Genomic DNA, 9,896 nt, shown 5'->3' with positions numbered 1-9,896 from the left:
ACACAAGATTATCCAAGAAACACAATTACTTGAAAACACAATGCGCATAACCTCTAGAAGATTCCTCATAAAAGAAAGTGACGCATTATGTGAAAAACATAGATCCCATGAAAAAAGTATGTGTGTGACTCTTGGAGTTCAACAAACACTAGATTCAAATCCTAGTAGTGATTTGATAGTTGGACCACCGGCAAGAAAATCTAAGCACAACTAAGGAAAGTCAAACCACTAGGAATGAAGGGGTATTTGGTGAGTGAAAGTGGAGGCTCTTCCTTAATCAATGAATCTTTTTTTCTTTTACTTTCTTTTGCACATTTTTTTTCTTCCTCTTTTGCACTCATTGGCAGCTTTCACGCTCAAGAGCATGGAAACCGAACCAGAGAAGCATGGATACAATAAGGATGGCCTGGTTGGTGACTCTGAGGTAGCCTTTGCCTCATGCCTTGACTGCAAAAAAAAAAAAAAAAAAAAAAAAAAAAAAAAAAAAAAAAAAAAAAAACTGATGGAAAAGCCGTGGAGATGAAAAAGGATGGAAAGTAGTTAAGAGACTCAACATTACCCATGATGTGCTAGTATAGGTCAATTCCTCTAGAAAAACAAATGACACAATGCTAGAAGTCCGTAGAGAAAATTGATCACTAAGGTGGAAGATTATAATATTTGCTAATCCAAGAGTGTGTACAGAATGAGACATACTAATCAAAGTACACACATTCCAAAATAAGTAATGACCATAGAAAGCACACACAAAATTAACATGTAATAGATATTCTTATCAATTCCAATATGCACCAAGAACTTCTCAAAAATTTCAAGCTTGCAAAACCATACTAAGAAAATCTTTTTTGATTTTTTTTTTTAAACAAAGCAAGACAGAAAACGAACAGGCACACATTTTTTTTAAAAAAAAAGCAAGACAGAAAACGAATAGGCACACATTAAATGACTCAAAAAGAAAAAACACACAAAAATCCAAAAACTAAAATGAATAAACAAATTAACACAAGTCAAGTTTTCTCACCCAAATCACTTTAGTATTTGTGAGAATTGCGGTTCTTGGGTGGTGTCTTCACGTTGTGGTTTCCTTCCTTTCATTGGGAACCGTCTCGACTTGATGTCTAACTTCCTATTCCTAGGTCTAAGCAAACACAACCTCTGTTCATGTTTGGTCTCAAGCAAATCAAAGTAGCGAGGTCTAATATAACCCTTAACCTCAGTACCACCAACGAAGTGGCTCATACCCCACGAGATGTTGGAATTTCTTCCATCTCTATGAGACACTCTCTTATGAAACTCATAACAATAAGGGCGAATATGACCATACATACCATAATGATGACAAACAAAAACAGCGTGTACCTTCTTTTCTTTGACCTTACCAACTCTAGAAAGATTGAGAAGTCTTTCCTCTCGTTGAATCTTTTGCTCCCCCTGCCCTTGAGTTCTTGTATCATGAGATGTGGATGCACTCCGTTTTTGCTCTTTGTTATCACCAACACCAATGCCACTCTTGTCATAGCACATTTGTTGAGACCCAACAATATTGTCCAAAGTCGTTGATCCTTTGTTCCAAAAACCAATGGTATCCATGGCACATTTGAGCTCTTCCTCTTTCTTGATCATTAGTTCTACCAAAGCAACTTGAGACATCTTGAGAGTTTCAATCTTTTCTTCATACGTTGCATAGATTTGCTATAGCTCATTCCTCTCTATCTCGCAAGTCAAGAGTTTTGCACAAAGAGCTTGTCGATCACTAGAAATCTTAATGGCATCATTCCTACCCTCGAAAATCTCCTTCTTTAATTTGACATTCTCACTTTCATAGGCTTTGAGTTTGATAGTGAGTTTGTCATTCAATTTAGATAAGTTAAGAGATTCCTTATACAATTTTTTATAAGCTTGATGAAGCTCTTCATCATCACTCCCCGAGGATTCATCATCAGTGATATTCTCAACCGGCCTCTTCGGATACTCTATTTGTCCTTCAGTTTTGAAGGCTGCCATGAAAGCAAGGAATTGTTCATGTCCATCTTCGCCTTGTGCTTCATTGTCACTTTCACCTTTATCAGACTCTGATTCATCATCCCAAGTGATAGCAAAGGCTTTCTTCTTCCTCAAACGATTAGGGCATTCTTGAGCAAAGTGGCCAAATCCTTGGCATTCATAGCATTGGACTCTTTCAGAATTCCCTTGTATCTTTCCTTTCTCTTTCTTGCTTATAGAATTAATTTTGAGTTTATATTTGCCTTTGGATTTATAAGTATGAGTTGATTCCAAAAGATTAGGATTCTTTTTCAAAAAAGATTTTTTTAATTTTTTTACAAAACATCCATAATCTTGGAATTTATCCCACAATCCTCATCAAAATCCTTTCTAACTTTATGAGCACCACTAAAAACAATAGCATATTTTTGTTTCTTTTTGAAATTTCTATGTACCTAATAAATTTGGAGATTTCCAACCAAATGATCCAGCTTGAGGTTGTCAACATCTTGAGCCTCTTCAATGGCCGTAATTTTTGGTTAAAACCGATTGGCCAAGGACCTCAAATTTTTTTCCCACAATCTTGGATTTTGGTAATTTTTCACCTAAATTGAAGCTAGAATTTACAATGTCACTCAACTTCGCATAAAATTCATCAAAGCTCTCACTATCTTTCATTGAAAGGTTTTCAAAACTAGACGTGAGCCTTTGAAGTTTTGAGCATTTAACAAAATGAGTGCCCTCATGAATAGTTTGTAAGATATCCCAAGCCTCTTTTGCGACTTCACAATTGCAGATACGACTAAACTCTTCAGGTGTGACGGCGCAAAAGAGAGAATTGATAGCTTTACTATTCCAGCTACTATTTTGGTAATCAATTATGTCAAACTTATCAATTGGTTTAGGGAAGGTTACTCCATCAACGGTAATCGCCGATTCAATCCACCCATACATGACAGATTGCCAAACTTTTTCATCAATAGATTTTAAAAACGATCTCATCTGATCTTTCCAAAAAGAATAACTGGTTCCGTTAAGTAAGGGTGGTTGAACCATAGAATTTCCCTCACGAATTGAATCCAATATCACAAATCAAACAAGATCTTGCTCTAAAAAAAATTTTAAAAAATAAAAATAAAAATAGAGCGACCTGCTGTGATACCAATTAAAAAAAACTAGAAATCCCCTAGATACTGATTTGTGATTATGTATCAATTTTAAGCAATAAATAACAATCCCAATCAAACAATCAAGACAAATCGACAAAATGATTTTAACGTGGAAAAATCACAATTGAAGCGCCTCCAATTGGGATAAAAAACTATGGGCCAAAGCCACAAAACAATCCACTAAGAAGACATAAAAGAATTACAGAAGTGTACTCTCAATTACCTAGCAAATCCATGCCCAAATTGAACCGACCCCTATGTGTCTCTTCCAGACCCGTCTTCACCTCGGAATAGTCTTGCCGAACGTTGAATCCACAACGCCGATATCGAATCCACGACGATGAGTCATTCCGGAATCCATCAAAGCTTCAGATTCAAGTTTCATGGAATCCACCAAAGAACAACTCTCACTTTTGTGAATAAAATGAACTAAACAAACCCTTTGATATAATCCACTCAATTTATGATTAATCTCTTACAAATATCAAAGGAAACAAGCAAAGAAGCTCCAAAAGAAAACCCTAATACTCAAGAAGAAGATCTAGAAGCCGTAACCCTAAAAACGGACTAAAACACATATTTATAGAAAACAAAACAGATTCGCGATCTCCACTCGAGCACAAGAATGGCTGCTCGAGCGGATCTACGCTCGAGTGTAGGAATGGCCGTTCGAGCCGAAAAAAACAACTCCTAGTACTTTTACAGGCGACTGAAACTTCTCAAAACATGAAAGAATTAACTTCTGAAACATCTCTGCAAGGCACAATTCGAGTTGGATTCGCATCTGAAACTTATAGCCTCACTGAAATAAAAGTTGAACAAAATTACAACTGAAAAGAGTTTTGTCAAACGGGATTGCCAAAAATAAAAACCTAACAAACACCATTAGGATTTTTGATAGAAAGTAATTATTGAATTAGTTGAGGTTAACTCATTGAGTTAAGTAAATTTATAATTTTGCTCCTAAAAGCATGAAACATGCCACATATGTGTGTATTTTCCATAAAATAATACTAACAATTGTAACCAATTGGACGAAATTGAGACACATTTATAAATTTAGGATCAAAATTAAGTCAATTGAGGAATCAAAATAACTCAAGGACTAAAATATAGGACCTACGGACATAATTTGGCCTAAAATAAAAAATAAAAATATCAACAAATAAAGTTGTCTATGTCTGTTAAAACAGAATTGGATCTCTAAAAATTTTGAAATGAGTTGGTTTTGATCCGAAGGGAGAACCCAAAGTCTTATAATATTTTAACCACATTAACTACTTCAACTGTTGAGAAATTACAATTAATGTGTTAGCAAAAATTAGTTTACTGATCAACAGAGAATAATGGACAAACAAAGCATTACTTTTACTAAACACAAATGATCAAGCAATGTGGTTGAGTTCTAATGCCTTGAAAGGTTAAAGACTTATTTGAAGAAAAATAAACAAAAAAGAATGAAAGTGAAACGAATTGAATTGATATAAATCTAGTAAAATTGTCATTTGTTACAAGTTACATGAATTTAAACAAGAATAAAGAAACCAAAATTACATCAATCAACATACGAGTTATACTACTTCTAAAAATGCTAGGTATCTACTTCTAACTGATAAGAGCCACTCCTAGATATCATGATTTGTGATTGTGGTTGAAGGTCCTTTATTCTTTTGAAGTCTTTATTTCATACTTGCTTGGCCATCCCTACTGCAACCACACGTATCACCATGATTGTTCTTGATCTCAACCTCTAGTTATCCATATCCCTTCTTCAGAAGAACTACTTTGCAGATTTTGTGTTTTGACCTAGTCTTGATCTCTTGATTCAACGCTAACTCTTCTGGCCCTTCATTTAACTCTTTACAGCCACATCATCAGTACATCTACCATGCCACATTGGCACCTCTGCTGACTGGAAATTTTATAAAATTTAGTGTCAACAATATGATTGGAATATCATATGGATTGGAGCCTACAAAACTACACACCAATGTGATTCGTGTGTAGTGTTTTTTAGTAGGTTTTTTGTTGGCAAAGCCTTTCTATAAAAGTTGTGTGAAACATGAGTGAAATGTAATTATATTTAATTTACATTTTACTTACCTTTACCTTTCCTTTTCCCTTTACTTTTTCAAATCACTTCTGAAATTCATCTCACTGCAAATCTAACAAAACTTTTAGGCCTTGTTGAGGTGATTTCACTCCATTGGTGATCTTGTGGAGAATTGTGATGGAGTACTGAGGCTCCTTGGATGTTTATGGGTTTACAGCTAGTGAGCTTACCTGTTTGGGAAAGTATTCCCCTTATTTGTAATCAAGGCCCTCGCCTTGAAACGTATAAGTCCTTAGGACATTTTTGTTGTATTTTCTCTTATTACTCAAATTTCATATGTATTGTTAAATTCTCAATTCTTACAAGTATAGCACATAAAAAAAACTCTTATGAAAAATTTTATGATAAAGACAATATTTTCTTTAATGTGTTGATTCATGTGAAATGGATTCAATTGATAATATGCAAAGAATATTTAACAAAATTGATTGTATAAAATTGATTAAATTAAAGTTTATAAACTAGGGGTGTTACAATAGGAGAGTTGTGTTTATTGGGTTTATGAAATAAACCCAACAATAGCAATGGTTCCAAAAGGCACCGTAAGGCCTATATATACATGGCTGTAAACATGTCACATTGTATTTGAACATCAACTCTTTGTTTTTTTTCACTTTACGCATTCTTGACTTTCTTGCGTGATAAACACCCTCACGAGATTATTGATCATTGCCATTCCTATTTTTCTATCAGTGGTATCAGAGCAGTGTTATATTATTGCGCAAGAATGTCAAATCATAGTTGGGAAGAAAAAGAATTTTCAAAATTTGTTTTGAAAAAAATTCAAAGCACCATTAACAAACAAGAGCACAGATTGGTTACATCAATTCACTTGTTTGACCATCATCAACATATTGTAAACCCTCTAGCACATTCAAAAGAATTGGTTGTTGGAGGAAACGATGATCGCAGTCTTGATGAAATTGAGTCCGAATATTATTGGTGGAGAATTTTCTACAAATCATTTTTCGGACATCAATCCAATTCATCATCACTGCCATCTTGTTCATCGCACAATTTCAGTCATGACGATGTTTTACCAAGTGAAAAATGTCAAAAAAATTAGCCAAAAGGACCTTGTTTCAGACTTTGGTCACCGACGCCGATCGTTGCCGAAGAAGAAGAAACAAACGGTAACAATATTGTTATTGGATTTCAGGATTTGATCTCAATGAAACTAAGCCACAAAGCCAAGCCACCAAGCAATTATTTGTGCCCAAAGCTGAGTCTCAAGCAGAAAAGGAGATCCGGTCAAATTGTTTTTGGTCTGAGGCCCCGTTTGGGAATATGCTATTTTAGTTGGCTTTTTGATCTTTTAGTTATTTTATCTTGGTTAAAAAAAGTTGTGTTTGGGGTGATTGTTTTTTTTTTTTTTTTTTTTTTTAGTTAATTTGATGGTTGTGAGAGAAAAAGTTAAATAATTATGGTTGGGATGTGACATTTTATTTTATTAACTATTTTAAGCATATTTTGTTTTTATTAATTATTTTAGCCTAAACCCAACTTCCTAAACACCCCCTAAATGGCTCCTAAGTTGGATGATGTGACATGACTTTGAATTAATGTTGTGTTTGGTTAAGGGATTTGGAAAGGTATTTGGAAAGGAAAAGAGAAAAGATAGGTGAAATGTGAATAAAATATATTTACATTTTACCTAATTTTATACACCTTTTCCCTTTCCTTTTCTAAATCCCTTGCATAAGGTGCCACATGACCCAATGAGAATTGCCAAGATAAGGGTAGAGATCAATCCATGCTCAAAGTGTGATTCACAAGTCATAATGCTAGTATAAAAAAGAACTAACTAGTTCGAACATAAGATTAGGTTACCCGGGTTATTGAACTTGATCCAAATTAGAAAGAGTCCTTAATAAGGGATACTTGCTAGGAAAGTGTATTTCCAAGGGGATTTCGAAGACTTGGAGAGTGGCTTGACACTCCGGTATAAAGTCTACAATCCCGAGTGTTGAGGTTTGAGTTTCTAGCTATCAATTTTAGAGTTATTGTATTTTGAGAGAATTGTTAACTTTAGCGTCAAACATATTCTTCGACATCATGTATATGTTGGACAATCTTCAATGCATTCCAAGAAAGAATTAAAGAAAGGAAAGAGGCTATTTGATTACAAAAAACAAAACAGTATATAAAAAAAATAAAATAAAATGACAGATTCTTATTTTGTTACAAAAACAAAATCAGAATCTGATAAAAATAAATACTTACCTTATTAGCTTCTCAAACAAATTTTTGATCAAATACAGTGTTTAACAGTGTGTCCTTAAGACAAATTTGTCATCTCCTCGGTGCTTTCAGATTGTGAATGTGAATCTCCTAGGATAAAATGATCAAAGAATAGTAGCAGCACTACAAACTATTCGCATAACGAACACACTTTGTGTTTACACTCTTTCTCACAGGAAAAATAATGCAGCATAATGTAGAGAGCAATAGCAGAATTAAGGATGAAAATTAGAGTGAAAATCCAAATGAGGAACTTGTCTATTTATAGGTGAAATGGTGGCTTTTTAGTTTTGAATTCAACAGGTAGCAAACCTGTTTGAATAGGTATAGTACCGATTCGGTTTGAATTAAGTAGATACATAACCTGTTTGAATTTAAATTAAACAGGTAGGAACCTATTGGTTTTGAACTAAACAGATTTGAATATGTTCGGACAGGTATGGAACCTATACAAAAAATTTGAAGATGTGCAAGCCAAAATTTGAATTTTTCCAATCCAAAATTTGAAAACAAAATCAGACATAATTTATTTTCCAAACAAAAAATAAAATTCAAATGTTTTTGGCCCAACAAGAATTAGTATTGGGCCAGACAAGCCCAACCCAAACTCACACCACGCACAAGCCCAGCCTGTTCGAACAGACGGCAGCAGTGGTGTGTGTGTTTTGGGTTCAATGGGTCTAGCCCACTTTGCCCATAACCTCACCCTTCCACAAAACTTGGATACCCCTTGGGATCCTCTCCAAGTTCCAAATCCAAGCCTTATAAACCCACACAAAGTTTTCGTACCAAACCAATGTGGGACAAACCTTAACTCAAACCTTTATGGAAATTCTACCAAGCACACCATTTTCATGGAGCCCATTTTGGCATCAATTTCCTATTCACCCAATAATGGTTTTGAGCAACCAAATATACTATGTGAATCACAACGTGGTATAAAACGCGTTACCACTTAGACCTGCCAACTTTGGCACATGGGTCCCACTTAAAAATTAGACCAAAGTTTTGGAAAAATCTTATTTTCCCAAAACCATTTTCCAAACCATTTCTTACAGTGTATTGGTTCCAGACATCGGGAACCAGTTTAACCACTATCAACAATTTGGTTCAATTTTTCACCTACGCAATTTCGTGCTATTTGTGAAAAATGAACACAAGATGAGGATTGGAGCTCAACATGAAGGCACTACTAAACAAAGCAAAGAAGGACATGAGACTAAATCACAAGAAAGAACAAATCACAAGGGGAGGACCAATGTGGCAAACAACATAAAGGATGTAGATAATGATAGGCAACCAAAATGTAATGACCGGGTATGCGAAGCCGCCTCGTTTCTCTTTAAGTTATGTTAGGTTTGTTGATTTTGAAAACCCTTTCTCAAAATTTTCGTTTTTGATTATTTCTATCTCGAGTTTTGCTTGTTTCAGAAGATGCAAGGTTGGGTTCGGAGTGGCTCATGTTGAGCTATAAAGTTTCCTGGCTGGGAGAGGTAGAGCCGCACGTGTGGGATAGGGCCACACGTGCGGGAGGTAAGGCCATACATGCAGGAAACATGGGAGATTCTGGGTTGCCTTATGCATAAAAGACAGGTGCGGAGAGTGCCACATGTGCAGGGAATCAATGACGCACATGCAGGAAGCACGCTCTGCACGTGCGGGAATCTGTAGACTCCGAAAAATCTGCTCTTCTTCTTTTCTTGGGCTGAGTGTATATCATTTTATACATCTCTCTCTCTCTCTCTCTGAAAACCCTTTTCTCCCCTTTCTCTTTACATTTCCTACATCAAACCTCACTAGATCTTTCATATAGCGACCCCGGTCTTTTTCCATTTGATTATTGTATCCGGACTTAGGTTCCGTAGATTCTGTCATTGTATAATGGTTGTTGTTGTCCTTTATTTTCTCATTTGGAATTATAGGATGTGTTGGGCAGGTTTGTTTCAGGTTGGTTGGGTTTAGAAATCAAGTGTTGCTGTCCAGTATTTTGGTTCTTCGCTCGAGCGAGGAGTTTGTCGCTCGAGCGAGCTGTTGTTTTTGGTTCTTCGCTCGAGCCGGGGTTTGGTTGCTCGAGCGAGAGTTTGCGTCTGGTTTGGACCTGTAGCCTTGCATTCTTGGCTCGAGCGAGCTTTTCTTCGCTCGAGCGAGTTAGTTCATCCTTCGCTCGAGCTATAGTTCCTTCGCTCGAGCGTGTGTCTGGTTACAGACCTGAGGGTTTGAGTTCTTCGCTCGATCGAGCATTCTTTCGCTCGAGCGAGCTTTTGGGTTGTTGGCTCGAGCAAGGCTTCCTTGGCTCGAGCGTAGTTTCTCTGTGTCTGGTCGCTCGAGCGACCAAGTCTTCGCTCGAGCGAGCCTGTCCAGTATATATTTTCAGCAGCGGGTTTTGATCA

This window comes from Camellia sinensis, chromosome 7 (genome assembly GCF_055761805.1).
Source record: "Camellia sinensis isolate YWXY chromosome 7, ASM5576180v1, whole genome shotgun sequence".
In the NCBI taxonomy this organism is placed as follows: Eukaryota; Viridiplantae; Streptophyta; class Magnoliopsida; order Ericales; family Theaceae; genus Camellia; species Camellia sinensis.
This window is presented reverse-complemented; position numbering follows the sequence as displayed.